Source organism: Anomaloglossus baeobatrachus, chromosome 3, assembly GCF_048569485.1.
Source record: "Anomaloglossus baeobatrachus isolate aAnoBae1 chromosome 3, aAnoBae1.hap1, whole genome shotgun sequence".
Taxonomy (NCBI): domain Eukaryota; kingdom Metazoa; phylum Chordata; class Amphibia; order Anura; family Aromobatidae; genus Anomaloglossus; species Anomaloglossus baeobatrachus.
Window position 1 is genome coordinate 22,043,285 of NC_134355.1, and position 15,677 is coordinate 22,058,961.

At 46.9% G+C, this 15,677-nt stretch overlaps 1 protein-coding gene across 1 annotated transcript in view; it reads right to left on the reverse strand.

The window, feature by feature from the left end:
• The window catches only part of LOC142294881 (calpain-13-like), a 212,644-nt gene extending 197,803 nt beyond the window's left edge, over window positions 1–14,841 (reverse strand). Inside the window, exon 1 of the mRNA XM_075337943.1 lies at window positions 14,663–14,841. The gene's annotated coding sequence lies outside the window, so the exon portion shown is untranslated. The remainder of the gene's footprint in view (window positions 1–14,662) is intronic.
• Between the last annotated feature and the right edge of the window lie 836 nt (window positions 14,842–15,677).

Sequence of the window (15,677 nt, forward strand, 5' to 3'; positions counted from 1 at the left end):
CCAATTCCGGACTGCTTAATGTTTTGCAGCCACCCAATGTGAAAAGCGTCCTTCAGTTTGCCAACATTAATGTAGAGTCACCTGTGGAACGTTCACTTTGCTTTCATTTATTTATATATTTTAGTATTAAAGTAAATAAAAAAATAGAAGGAAACAGAAGCATTTTGGCAAAGCCACCAAATGAAGCCAAAGCACGTGGCTCTGATGCCCTCCACAGGAGAGATGGGTAGATGAAGAGCAGATCCCCCTCCAGCCAACTCCTGATAAGAGCCCATATGGTAAATTCCCGCTAAGCACCTCTTAGGCAGGATCTGCACCGGCTTCCATTTTAGGAACAACCGCTACAATTCTCTTACATACATGTGTCGCCCACCTGTAGCGGTCGCCTCGGAGACGTCACTCCACCTTCTGGGATGCCACAGGGGCTCCACTTGATTACCGTTGGCAACAGGTATGTCAGGTTATTTACTTCTGAGTCGTGACGCCACTCTCGGTTTGCGATCAGGGTTATAGGTGACCGCCACTGCAGTTTAATGAGCGTCTGGGGCTGATGGAATCTGCAGTCGGATGGTGTGGCCTCCCGAGAGTGAGGCTGGCTCCAGGGGCTCGGGTGTATGTGTGTAGAACAACAGGTCACAGAATAACTCAGTCGCAGTCCAAAGTGTCTTTCAACTTGTTTACTCACTTTTAGCTGGTTTTGTGAGGTAACCCGGGCGATACTGAGATACACCAGGTGGAACCAGGTATCCTTCAGGCTGGTCTAAGGGTAGCCGTTAACCAGCCTTCCTAGCACTTCTTGTTTCGGACAACCCCTGACTTAAAGTACCATGGGATTCATCCAGGGAAGTCACAACTGCCTTTTCTCCCCTTTCTGGCCCGTTTGCTGGCAGCATGGAACAAGGAAGATGGCTCCAGGCTCGATCCTCCTTATGGGCCCCCTCGTTGCTGCTGATGCTCGGACTCTGTTTTGGTTGGTGTGGGACTTGTTGTCCACCCTACCGGCAAGTTTAGCAGACCACTAAATGGATGTCTGGCTCTAGGCACCTGTTCCCCGTGCGTGCCTAGCCACCAATTGTCTCCGTACACAACCAGCTGATTTTCTCAGTGTCTTCCTGACCAACTGGCTTCCTCAGCGTCTTTCTGTCCAACTTCTGGTGACCGTTCTCCCCCGCCAAAGGCCACTTCACGTGCAGGGTCTGACTAGCGTGTCTGCGTGCCCGCTCTCCGCTTCAGACTCGGCTCTACTCCCCCTCCTTTCCTGACTGCCACTGCAACCTAGCTTCCAGCCCCTCCCCTCCACCCTTAGCTGAGATGTGGAGGAACGCCCCCTCTTGGGTCTGCCCAAGGGTCCCCTCTAAGGTGTAGAAGACCTGGTCACTATGTGTCTGTGCGTACACATCCTATTCCAGCCTTCAGGATTACCTGTTTGCACTCACCCAGCATGGGTGCAGTACCCAGTGGCGCCTGACCAGGTCAGGGGCACCACATATACAGTGGGTGTTACGGGGTCCTTCTCCGATATCACACAATCAATAGATCGAGCGATGATTGAACAATCCAAAGAACATTTATTCCAAGTAAATCAGATGGTCCATAAAATAATCCACCACACAGAGAGTAAAATAGTCCAGTAATACCATAAATGTCCCAGGGATGAGTTGCACTCCTCCAGCAGTCCTTCTTCAGGGCAATCAGGGTTTCTCACAGTCTCTCTGGGGTGCAGGTCGCAGCCTCAGCTTCTCCCTCAGAGGATCAATCCTTCTCTCTTGTCCTTCCCAGCCCGACTGAATGAATATTCCCCCAGGTAAGCAGAGAGTTTAGGTGGATCCCAGGCCCCCTCCCCCAGACTTAGGGACAAAAGCCCGGCAGGGGGTGATTATCCTTTAAACAGGACAATGTACACAGAATGGACAGGGCACCACACCTAAAATACGAGCCTACACAAAATTATACACAACCCCCATATTCCACCATCACAGTGGAAAAAAAGTATATAGTCAGCCACCATTTGTGCAAGTTCTCCCACTTAAAAAGATGAGATTTGCCTGTAATTGACATCATAGATAACCAGAACTATGAGAGACAAAATGAGAAAACAAATCCAGAAAATCGCCGCGTCTGATTTGGCAAGATTGTTTTTGAAAATTATGGTGGAAAATAAGTATTTCGTCATCTATAAACATGCATGATTTCTGGTTCTCACAGACCTGTAACTTCTTCTATAAGAGGCTCCTTTGTCCTCCACTCATTACCTGTAATAATGGCCCCTGTTTGAAATTGTTATCAGTATAAAAGACCTGTCCACAACCTGAAACAGTCACACTCCAAACTCCACTATGGTGAAGATCAAAGGTGTCAAAGGACACCAGAAACAAAACTGTAGCCCTGCACCACCCTGGGAAGACTGAATCTGCAATAAGCAAGCAGCTTGGTGTGATGAAATCAACTGTGGGAGCAATAATAAGAAAATGGAAGACATACAAGACCACTGATAATCTCCGTCGATCTGGGGCTCCATGCATGATCTCACCCCATGGGGTCAAAATGATCACAAGAACGCTGAGCAAAAATCCCAGAACCACATAGAGGGACCTCATGAATGACCTGCATAGAGCTGGGACCATTGTAACAAAGGCTACCATCAGTAACACACTATGCCACCAGGGACACAGATCATGCAGTGCCAGACATGTTCCCCTGCTTAAGCCGGTACATGTCCAAGCCCGTCTGAAGTTTGCTAGAGAGCATTTGGATTATCCAGAAGAGTATTGAGAGAATGTCATGTCATATGGTCTGATGAAACCAAAGTAGAACTGTTTGGTAGAATCACAAGTCGTGTTTGGAGGAGACAGAATGCTGAGTTGCATCCAAAGAACACCATACCTACTGTGAAGCATGGAGGTGGAAACATCATGCTTTGGGGCTGTTTCTCTTCAAAGGGACCAGGATGACTGATCCATGTACATGAAAGAATGATTGGGGCCATGTATTGTGAGATTTTGAGTGCAAACCTCCTTCCATCAGTAAGGGCATTGAAGACTAAACGTGGCTGGGTCTTTCCGCATGATGATGATCCCAAGCACACAGGGCAACAAAGGAGTGGCAGTGTAAGAAACATGAAGGTCCTGGAGTGGCCTAGCCAGTCTCCAGATCTCAACCCCATAGAAAACCTCTGGAGGGAGTTGAAAGTCCGTGTTGTCCAGCAACAAGCCCAAAACATCACTGCTCTAGAGGAGATCTACATGGAGGAATGGGCCAACATACCACTAACAGTGTGTGCCAACCTTGTGAAGACTTACAGAAGACGTTTCACCTCTGTCATTGCCAACAAAGGATAGAGAACAAAATTTTGAGAAGAACTTTTGTTATTGACGAAATACTTATTTTCCACCATAATTTGCAAAAAAACCTTCCCAATTCAGAGGCGGTGATTTTCTGGATTTGTTTTCTTATTTTGTCTCAGTTGTGGTCACCTAAGATGTCAATTACAGGCAAATCTTATCTTTTTAAGGGGGAGAACGAACACAATTGGGGGCTGAATAATGACTTTTTTCCCCCAATGTATATGTATACTCCCCTTTGCTTCTACTGCCCATCAACACGATTGTTTTTTTTCCTGACTGAAATTGAAAACTGCTTCATTTTTTAATAAATCAGCATATTAACTCTTTCAGCTTTTTGCAGCGTTTTTTAAAATGGAAAGTATTGAAAAAGTGCAAAAAGGCTAAAATGCTACATGTGAACATAGCTAGAGGGCTGGAGAAGGTTTTTTTTTTTCTTCTTTTCCTTTTATTTTGCCTGATATACAAGTCATTGTACAGGAAAGAATGTTTCCTAACATTTTTTTCCTTTAAAAATCCATTTTATCTTAGTTTTGTATGTTTTATTATTAGTCTGCAAAAGTGGCGTAATACCCTGACAACATTGTTCCCAGCAGCGACCTGGGAGATGTGTCCCAGCATCTTCCCCATGCTGATCCCATTCCATTTGAGTGCTGTTTCCATCCATTTCAGCAGTTTTCCTGACCCCCCCAGTCCCCCCTGATAGGGTCTTCTGGAAAGATGTTTGTGTTTCCCATTGAATTAGAAAATCTATGAAATGATAGTGACACGGTCGGTCCCTGCTGTTTTGAGACTAGTGACAGCCTTAGGAATGGAGCCTCCCATGTCCATCTAGACTCCTCATTGAAATGAAGTTTCCTTTGGTGTCTCATGGGTTAATTTCAGTTTTGTTGCCAGCAGCTCTGAGCAGTGCAGGCCGGCTGTAGATGCTTTGGGTGCACGCCCATTTAGGTTAAATACTGTAGCTTTCCCAGCAGACCTTGCTGCTGTTAGAATTCGTTCTATTCTGGCCATCCTGGTGGAAGGAACTGCTGAGGAATTGTCCTATTCCCATCCATCTGCTACTTTAGAGTCTGTCTATTGCTGTGAAGTTTGGTGTTTTGTATCCTTCTAGTTATTCCCCCGTCTGTCTTTCCTTTCACTTTGTGTTTATTAGTGTAGTGTTGAATCTGGTGTACTCGTCAGCCTACTCACTAGGTAGGGTGAGTTTAGGGCCAGCTGAGGGTCCAAGGTATCCTGTTTGCCGACATGTTGAAAGAACCTGTATAGGGACGCTAGGGAGCTCAGGAGTCAGCTTAAGGTGAATTCAGGAGGTGCCTCCTCAAGCCTCTCCCTGGCGGCAGGGACCTCCGTTGTATCGTGACCCCAGTGTTTTGTAGTGCGTCAGATGCCCGTTGGTCTGATCATGTGTGTCAAACGTTTTTACAGACATCTACTCCGTGCGTGACAGGCATAATAGGGTCTTATCCGATACAGATGAGAATTGTAATGTCAATAGTAATAGTGCACTCATCTTGGTAGGTGGTGCTTACACAGCATAAAAATGTATACAGCTGCTGGACATATGTACACAAAGGTACAGCGTGGACCAAGGAGAGTAGAGAAAGTGCACATTCTGCTCTGCCGAGGGAAGCCAGTGTCAGAGATTCAAGTCACATCGAATGGTGCAATCAACGCATTTCGAAGCTTCCTTGCATCTTCATCAGAGAAATAACATTGTTACTTCCGTGATGAAGAGGCAAGGCAGCTTCGAAACGCATTGATTGCACCTTTCAATGTGTCCTGGATCCCTTTGATACTGGCTTCCTTCGGCAGCGCAGACTGATCACTTTCTGTACTCTCTGAGTTTCCCATTGACTTCCGTTATACTCGTTATTCAAATCGAGCCCATCCGAGCATTCGAACAGCTAGATTTGAGTATCAAATGTAGCGCCCCTGAACACGTCAGGGTGCTATAGGGTTCTGCATCTCCACCAGGATGCAGGGCCTACCCCCTTAGGGACCCTGAACCCCAGTTCCGGTAACACCAATAATCCAGGTAATCCCAGTTTTCCCCAACAATCCCCCATACACTAGTACCCAGCTAGGGTGGGACCATGGATGGCCGCCTAGAGGTGGAGCCACTCCAGTCCACCAGTTGACCAGGTGGGGGGGGCAGACTGTGGAGAGTAGTCAGAACAGTGTTGACAGCAGGAGTGTGTCTCGGGTTGACGGTGACCTGGTACCCAGGAGAGGTGGTTGCCGGTGGAGTATGGTGGAGTACTCCCGGAACTACGCACCGACGGGGTACAGGACCCTAGGACAGGAAAGAGCTTCAAGCCGACCTGTTAACACCTGTTCAGCAAAGGGGACCATCAAGCACCTCGCTGAGGCTAAAGAATCTGAAGACTCAGTAGCACAGGGAGAGCCAGGGACAGGACCAGAGACTCCAAACCCACAGGATTCACGCTACCATCAGGGGGACAGAGGTGGACAAACCACAGACCGGGGACCCCCAGTGTTCCATACCACGGGGACCCACTTACCAGACACAGGTGCAGGGGAAGAAGGTACCAGAGAACCAGACTGGCACTGGGACGAAGTGGACCTGGAGGCAAAACCAGCCGGCTTTCGGGCAACCAATTAACACCCAAAAAGTGAGTAAACCAGTTGCACTAAATACCTGTCTGGACTCCTTCTTCAGACGTCCACCGCACCATACACCCGTTGGGGCAATACCCTACTTGTGGAGGGACTACCATACTAGCTGCAATACCATCAGCCCCAGTAAGGACATTCTGCAGCGGCGGCTCCCTACACTTAGCCACAACACCGCAAGAAGCGTCACAAATAACTTTATTAACAAATCCCCTGTAAATATCCCCCATTACAAAAAGGGCCCAGGGCACGGAACCGGGTAACGGCCACCACCGTGACATTCCCAATAGAGACACTGCCAGGGAGCGAGTACCCCATATCCCTGGGTGCTACACAAGCATTTGGAGATGCTCTGCAGTGTTTCTTTGAGCACTAGCTGACAGGTTAACTGACAGCACAGGCTTCCATGCAGGTTCTGGGAGGTGCTGATTACTCAGGTGTTCCACCTTCCTGGTAATTGTTCTGTTTCATTACTGAGCATTCTCTCCCAGAACCTCGCCAGTCGTACTCTCTGGTTCTGCAGTTGTGCTCTTGCTTTGTGTTTGTGTTCTGATCTAAGTTTCTTGACCCGTGACCATTGCTTGACTCCTCTCTACCCACTCCCTGTTATTGTCGTTACCTCCTGTCTTCTGACCTCAGACCGTTACCTGACCACGTCTCTGTTTGCTCCCTGAATCTAATACGTACTCTCCTGGAATTCTGACCCTCGACCTGTGACTTGACTGTATTTCTGCTTACTCCCTGTCTCCTGTCGTGACCTAGTATTTCCTGACCCCAGCTTGTCCGACTACCCTTCCGTTATACTATCAGTAAGTAATGACTAGCATCACATTATGAGGGGGGACTCCTGACCACTTTTGTTGCATACAATTTTGTTTCACCCATTGTATCTGCCTCTCCCTATTTCTTTGTGACAAGTTTTATTGGCAGGTTCCAGTCACTGTAGAACCCTTATTGTTTTGCTAATTTACAGAAAATATTGTTCTTGGACGTCAGCTTTGTAGTTGTAAGAGGATATGAGCAGAACAAAGAATCTGGTGTAGATTGAGCTGTAAGACAGGCCGGAGGGCAGAAGAGAGACATCTGAGCGAAAAACAGCGCGGAGCACAGGGTTAATTCCGGGAAATCCTCCTCCTCCTCTATCGGTTGTAACCTGGGAGGTGTTGTGCATCTACGAGCTATTGTTATGGCTGTCATTCTTTACTGCAATCAAAGCAAATGCCTGAAGGCACGAAGAGGCAATATCTGCAACTGCGTGGACTTGTCCTGGAAGCGTCACAGCTCTCCGGGGTCTGGAAACATTTTCCCGACTGCAGCATAAAGAAAAAACTATGGCTATGCTGCATATTTATGAGGAATGTGGAAGATTGGGGGCCTAGAATCACATAGTGTCGACTGGTGGACATGTAAGAGAGGCTATAGTAGGGTGGGAGGTGGTGGAGTGTGCACCCTCAAGACTGACGGTAAAGCAGGCAGTATAGCCTACAGTCATTTTGGAAAAACCCCACCTGGTGGGAACCCCTGCTGTAGCCAAGATCCCCATCCCCTGGATGTGAGCTCTATGTGTCTCCCAGTAATATAGGTTGGATGTGAGGTCTGTGTGTCTCTCAGTAATATAGGCTGGATGTGAGGTCTGTGTGTCTCTTCCAGTAATATAGGCTGGATGTGAGCTCTGTGTGTCTCTCAGTAATATAGGCTGGATGTGAGGTCTGTGTGTCTCACCCAGTAATATAGGCTGGATGTGAGGTCTGTGTGTCTCTCCCAGTAATATAGGCTGGATGTGAGCTCTGTGTGTCTCTCCCAGTAATATAGGCTGGATGTGAGGTCTGTGTGTCTCTCCCAGTAATATAGACTGGATGTGAGCTCTGTGGGTCTCTCCCAGTAATATAGGCTGGATGTGACCTCTGTGTGTCTCCCAGTAATATAGGCTGGATGTGAGCTCTGTGTGTCTCTCCCAGTAATATAGGCTGGATGTGAGGTTTGTGTGTCTCTCAGTAATATAGGCTGGATGTGAGGTCTGTGTGTCTCCCAGTAATATAGGCTGGATGTGAGCTCTGTGCGTCTCTCCCAGTAATATAGGCTGGATGTGAGGTCTGTGTGTCTCTCCCAGTAATATAGGCTGGATGTGAGGTCTGTGTGTCTCTCAGTAATATAGGCTGGATGTGAGGTCTGTGTGTCTCTCCAGTGATATAGGCTGGATGTGAGGTCTGTGCGTCTCTCCCAGTAATATAGGCTGGATGTGAGGTCTGTGTGTCTCTTCCAGTAATATAGGCTGGATGTGAGCTCTGTGTGTCTCTCCCAGTAATATAGGCTGGATGTGAGCTCTGTGTGTCTCTCCCAGTAATATAGGCTGGATGTGAGGTCTGTGTGTCTCTCAGTAATATAGGCTGGATGTGAGGTCTGTGTGTCTCTCCCAGTAATATAGGCTGGATGTGAGGTCTGTGTGTCAATCCCAGTAATATAGGCTGCATGTGAGGTATGTGCGTATCTCCCAGTAATATAGGCTGGATGTGAGATATGTGTGTCTCTGCCAGTAATATAGGCTGGATGTGAGCTCTGTGTGTCTCTCCCAGTAATATAGGCTGGATGTGAGGTCTGTGTGTCTCTCCCAGTAATATAGGCTGGATGTGAGCTCTGTGTGTCTCTCCCAGTAATATAGGCTGGATGTGAGCTCTGTGTGTCCCCCAGTAATATAGGCTGGATGTGAGCTCTGTGCGTCTCTCCCAGTAATATAGGCTGGATGTGAGGTCAGTGTGTCTCTCCCAGTAATATAGGCTGAATGTGAGGTCTGTGCGTCTCTCCCAGTAATATAGGCTAGATGTGAGGTCTGTGTGTCTCCCAGTAATATAGGCTGGATGTGAGCTCTGTGTGTCTCTCCCAGTAATATAGGCTGGATGTGAGGTCAGTGTGTCTCTCCCAGTAATATAGGCTGGATGTGAGGTCTGTGCGTCTCTCCCAGTAATATAGGCTGGATGTGAGGTCTGTGCGTCTCTCCCAGTAATATAGGCTGGATGTGAGGACTGTGTGTCTCTCCCAGTAATATAGGCTGGATGTGAGGTCAGTGTGTCTCTCCCAGTAATATAGGCTGGATGTGAGCTCTGTGCGTCTCTCCAGTAATATAGGCTGGATGTGAGGTCTGTGCGTCTTTCACAGTAATATAGGCTGGATGTGAGCTCTGTGTGTCTCTCCCAGTAATATAGGCTGGATGTGAGGCCTGTGTGTCTCTCCCAGTAATATAGGCTGGATGTGAGGTCTGTGCGTCTTTCACAGTAATATAGGCTGGATGTGAGCTCTGTGTGTCTCTCCCAGTAATATAGGCTGGATGTGAGGCCTGTGTGTCTCTCCCAGTAATATAGGCTGGATGTGAGGCCTGTGTGTCTCTCCCAGTAATATAGGCTGGATGTGAGGCCTGTGTGTCTCTCCCAGTAATATAGGCTGGATGTGAGCTCTGTGTGTCTCTCCCAGTAATATAGGCTGGATGTGAGGCCTGTGTGTCTCTCCCAGTAATATAGGCTGGATGTGAGCTCTGTGTGTCTCTCCCAGTAATATAGGCTGGATGTGAGGCCTGTGTGTCTCTCCCAGTAATATAGGCTGGATGTGAGGTCTGTGCGTCTTTCACAGTAATATAGGCTGGATGTGAGCTCTGTGTGTCTCTCCCAGTAATATAGGCTGGATGTGAGGCCTGTGTGTCTCTCCCAGTAATTTAGGCTGGATGTGAGGTCTGTGCGTCTTTCACAGTAATATAGGCTGGATGTGAGCTCTGTGTGTCTCTCCCAGTAATATAGGCTGGATGTGAGGCCTGTGTGTCTCTCCCAGTAATATAGGCTGGATGTGAGGTCTGTGTGTCTCTCAGTAATATAGGCTGGATGTGAGGTCTGTGTGTCTCTCCCAGTAATATAGGCTGGATGTGAGGTCTGTGTGTCTCTCCCAGTAATATAGGCTGCATGTGAGGTATGTGCGTATCTCCCAGTAATATAGGCTGGATGTGAGATATGTGTGTCTCTCCCAGTAATATAGGCTGGATGTGAGGTCAGTGTGTCTCTCCCAGTAATATAGGCTGGATGTGAGCTCTGTGCGTCTCTCCAGTAATATAGGCTGGATGTGAGGTCTGTCTGTCTCTCCCAGTAATTTAGGCTGGATGTGAGGTCTGTGTGTCTCTCCCAGTAATATAGGCTGGATGTGAGGTCTGTGCGTCTTTCACAGTAATATAGGCTGGATGTGAGGTCTGTGTATTTCTCCCAGTAATATAGGCTGGATGTGATGTATGTGTGTCCCTCCCAGTAATATAGGCTGGATGTGAGGTCTGTGTATCTCTCCCAGTAATATAGGCTGGAAGTGAGCTCTGTGCGTCTCTCCCAGTAATATAGGCTGGATGTGAGGTCTGTGTGTCTCTCCCAGTAATTTAGGCTGGATGTGAGGTCTGTGTGTCTTTCCCAGTAATATAGGCTGGATGTGAGGTCTGTGTGTCTCTCCTAGTAATATAGGCTGGCTGTGAGCTCTGTGTGTCTCTCCCAGTAATATAGGCTGGATGTGAGGTCTGTGTGTCTCTCCCAGTAATATAGGCTGGATGTGATCTCTGTGTGTCTCTCCAGTAATATAGGCTGGATGTGAGCTCTGTGTCTCTCTCCCAGTAATATCTGTGTGTCTCTCCAGTAATATAAGCTGGATGTGAGCTCTGTGTGTCTCTCCCAATAATATAGGCTGGATGTGAGCTCTGTGTGTCTCTCCCAGTAATATAGGCTGGATGTGAGGTCTGTGTGTCTCTCCCAGTAATATAGGGTGGATGTGAGCTCTGTGTGTCTCCCCCCAGTAATATAGGCTGGATGTGAGCTCTGTGTGTCTCTCCCAGTAATATAGGCTGGATGTGAGGTCTGTGTGTCTCTCCCAGTAATATAGGCTGGATGTGAGATCTGTGTGTCTCTCTTCCAGTAATATAGGCTGGATGTGAGCTCTGTGTCTCCCAGTAATATAGGCTGGTTGTGAGGTCTGTGTGTCTCTCTCAGTAATATAGGCTGGATGTGAGCTCTGTGTGTCTCTCCCAGTAATATAGGCTGGATGTGAGCTCTGTGTGTCTCTTCCAGTAATATAGGGTGGATGTGAGGTATGTGTGTCTCTCCCAGTAATATAGGCTGGATGTGAGATCTGTGTGTCTCTCTTCCAGTAATATAGGCTGGATGTGAGCTCTGTGTCTCCCAGTAATATAGGCTGGTTGTGAGGTCTGTGTGTCTCTCTCAGTAATATAGGCTGGATGTGAGCTCTGTGTGTCTCTCCCAGTAATATAGGCTGGATGTGAGCTCTGTGTGTCTCTTCCAGTAATATAGGGTGGATGTGAGGTATGTGTGTCTCTCCTAGTAATATAGGCTGGATGTGAGGTCTGTGTGTCTCTCCCAGTAATATAGGCTGGATGTGAGGTCTGTGTGTCTCTCCCAGTAATATAGGCTGGATGTGAGCTCTGTGTCTCTCTCCCAGTAATATAGGCTGGATGTGAGCTCTGTGTCTCTCCCAGTAATATAGGCTGGATGTGAGGTCTGTGTGTCTCTCCCAGTAATATAGGCTGGATGTGAGGTTTGTGTGTCTCTCCCAGTAATATAGACTGGATGTGAGCTCTGTGTCTCTCTCCCAGTAATATAGGCTGGATGTGAGCTCTGTGTCTCTCTCCCAGTAATATAGGCTGGATGTGAGGTCTGTGTCTCTCTCCCAGTAATATAGGCTGGATGTGAGCTCTGTGTCTCTCTCCCAGTAATATAGGCTGGATGTGAGGTCTGTGTGTCTCTCCCAGTAATATAGGCTGGATGTGAGATCTGTGTGTCTCTCTTCCAGTAATATAGGCTGGATGTGAGCTCTGTGTCTCCCAGTAATATAGGCTGGTTGTGAGGTCTGTGTGTCTCTCTCAGTAATATAGGCTGGATGTGAGCTCTGTGTGTCTCTCCCAGTAATATAGGCTGGATGTGAGCTCTGTGTGTCTCTTCCAGTAATATAGGGTGGATGTGAGGTATGTGTGTCTCTCCTAGTAATATAGGCTGGATGTGAGGTCTGTGTGTCTCTCCCAGTAATATAGGCTGGATGTGAGGTCTGTGTGTCTCTCCCAGTAATATAGGCTGGATGTGAGCTCTGTGTCTCTCTCCCAGTAATATAGGCTGGATGTGAGCTCTGTGTCTCTCCCAGTAATATAGGCTGGATGTGAGGTCTGTGTGTCTCTCCCAGTAATATAGGCTGGATGTGAGCTCTGTGTCTCTCTCCCAGTAATATAGGCTGGATGTGAGCTCTGTGTCTCTCTCCCAGTAATATAGGCTGGATGTGAGGTCTGTGTGTCTCTCCCAGTAATATAGGCTGGATGTGAGGTCTGTGTGTCTCTCCCAGTAATATAGGCTAGATGTGAGGTCTGTGTGTCTCTCCCAGTAATATAGGCTGGATGTGAGGTCTGTGTGTCTCTCCCAGTAATATAGGCTGGATGTGAGGTCTGTGTGTCTCTCCCAGTAATATAGGCGGGATGTGAGCTCTGTGTGTCTCTCCCAGTAATATAGGCTGGATGTGAGGTCTGTGTGTCTCTCCCAGTAATATAGGCTGGATGTGAGGTTTCTTGCAGGATGGACAGAGACTTTGTGAACAATTTAAGTAAATTAATTAAGCATGGACTGTCCTACAGCAGAACACATATCCCAATATATCATTATTATTATTATTATTATTGTGTTTACATAACCAAACCCACAAGAAGACCCTGACACCTCCACGTGTTACATGTGATCCGTCTCTACACTTCTTAGCAAAAATGCCAACATTCTGCATTTTGTGGCTCTTTAATCTTGTTTAAAGCTGAAACATTTTTGTTACATAATTATTTTGTAAAGTTACATATTAAAAAAAGAGTAAAAGTGCAAATCCTTCTGCGTCTCCTTTTCTGTGTAATTTGAGATTACATTCCTGAATATAGAAATTGAAAGAAATAGAAAGCTATCAGCGTGGTGCTTACACCCTCCGGTGCCCGGAATACTGGGTATAATATAGTGACAAAGGGGCAAATATGTTCACAGACCATAGGGCATGATACGTTTACGATGAGGTCAGAAGTGGCATACTGTGAAAAATACACCACTAATCATTGCAATGAGTGAAACCCCCACCCCAGAGTCTCTCTCCATGTCAGATATCTATCTGCCCTAGGTACTGACTTTCAGCATCAATACCATAGATGTCCAGTCACCTGCTAAATCGTGCTTTCATTTTTTTTCCCCTTTTCAAAAAAACTCCCAAACTTTAGTGATTCCTGCAGAGTCCATTATATTGTGTCATAGGTCCACAATTAAGAAAAGAGAGGACAAAATATCAGGAAAGTAGCCAAAGTGCAGGTGCGGTGCAAGGAAACTGCAGACCGGCTTCTGGGAAGGGGCGAGGAAACTGCAGACCGGCTTCTGGGAAGGGGCGAGGAAACTGCGGACAGAAAAATCCAGAATCTGCAACAAATCTTGTGAAATCTAAAGGTGATGTCATAGATTTCACAACACTTTTTCAGATGCTGTAATTTCCTTACACATTTAAGTGGCTATCATAGATATCTAGGTAATTTTTTTGCTATAGGTGCCCAGTGAAATGTTTGCCCATAGTGCCCAGTGTGGTGTATCTTCTGTGGTGCCCACTTGCAATGTTGTTGCTGCAGTACCAAGATTATTGCCTGCTACAGATGACCGTCTTAATGTCTACACAAGGTGCTCAGTTTAGTGTTTTTCCAGTTAAGTTTATCTCCCCCAAAGTTCTTACCACAAGTGCTACCATTAGTGTTCCGCACCATTACTGTTCCGCACCATTAGTGTTGCGTACGATTACTGTTCCACATCATTAGTGTTCTGCACCATTACTGTTCTGCACCTCTTTTGTTCCGCACCATTACTGTTCCGCACCATTACTGTTCTGCACCTCTTTTGTTCCGCACCATTACTGTTACGCACCATTACTGTTCTGCACCTCTTTTGTTCCGCACCATTACTGTTACGCACCATTACTGTTCCACACCTCTAGTTTTCCACACCTCTAGTTTTCCACACCATTACTGTGCCGCACCATTACTGTTACGCACCATTAGTGTTCCGCACCATTACTGTGCCGCACCATTACTGTTACGCACCATTAGTGTTCCGCACCATTACTGTTACGCACCATTAGTGTTCCGCACCATTACTGTTACGCACCATTAGTGTTCCGCACCATTACTGTTACGCACCATTAGTGTTCCGCACCATTACTGTTACGCACCATTAGTGTTCCACACCATTACTGTTCCGCACCATTACTGTTACGCACTGCCTCAGGTGCCTTCTTTAGTTGCCCCTTTAGTGCCCAGGTATCCTTTTTCCATTTTTATGCCCTTAGGTATTAATAAATTATTAATTAATATTAATGTCAATAGAAATCAGATTAGAAATGAGATATGTATACAGTCTGCGCCAATAATATAACATGCACTGCAATAGCTCCAGTATGTGCACAGCCAATAGGAACCCGCTGTTGTACAACCACAAGTCCCAGCACCTCTCAGCTCCATAGTGACACATTCACCTTCAGATACAACAGGTTGGAGCGTTATTCTGGGACTGTAGGGTTTCACAATTAAAAAAGTGTCTAAGGACATAATGGTGATGAGGCATCCGGCACCAGACTCCAGTGGTCTCTGTCGACAATCAATTTACCTTAGAAATCTTCAAGGAGCCACCAAGGTTCGGCCTGAGCTTGGATTCTTTCTTGCACTCTTCCTCCGGAGTGTTATATGGACTGTCTTCAGTAATGTTCCCCTTCTTGCCTCAGGAGGATTCGCTGATCACTGACTGTCTTGTTTCTTGCGCTTTCCTTGCAGGCGGGTGTGTGCGGATGTCAGTCGCCCTCAGTTCTGCATCTGAAAGTTTTACTTGTATTCTGAGGCTAATATTAGGCAAATGAGTAAAGCTTCGCCCCCTCTCCGCCTCCCATAGAGCAATACATTCCATATCCTGGAAGTAACACCTGAATATGCAACATATCACACAGGATTTACTACTGTATATTCAAGAGCACACGGTCACCCGTAATACAAGATCTTCTTACATTTATAGAGACCAATTTCAGATTGTGTAAAACTGTGGTGGTCTAGGGGAGTAAAGGGGTAATGTAAGTATCACCGGTGGTCTAGGGGAGTAAAGGGGTAATGTAAGTATCACCGGTGGTCTAGGAGACTACAGGGGTAATGTAAGCATCACCGCGGTGGTCTATGGGAGTAAAGGGGTAATATAAGCATCACCGGTGATCTAGAGGAGTAAAGGGGTAATGTTAGCATCACCGGTGATCTAGGGGAGTAAAGGGGTAATGTATGTATCACCGGTGGTCTAGGAGACTAAAGGGGTAATGTAAGCATCACCGCGGTGGTCTATGGGAGTAAAGGGGTAATATAAGCATCACCGGTGATCTAGGGGAGTAAAGGGGTAATGTAAGTATCACCGGTGATCTAGGGGAGTAAAGGGGTAATATAAGCATCACCGGTGATCTAGGGGAGTAAAGGGGTAATGTTAGCATCACCAGTGATCTAGGGGAGTAAAGGGGTAATGTATGTATCACCGGTGGTCTAGGAGACTAAAGGGGTAATGTAAGCATCACCGCGGTGGTCTATGGGAGTAAAGGGGTAATATAAGCATCACCGGTGATCTAGGTGAGTAGATGGGTAATGTAAGCATC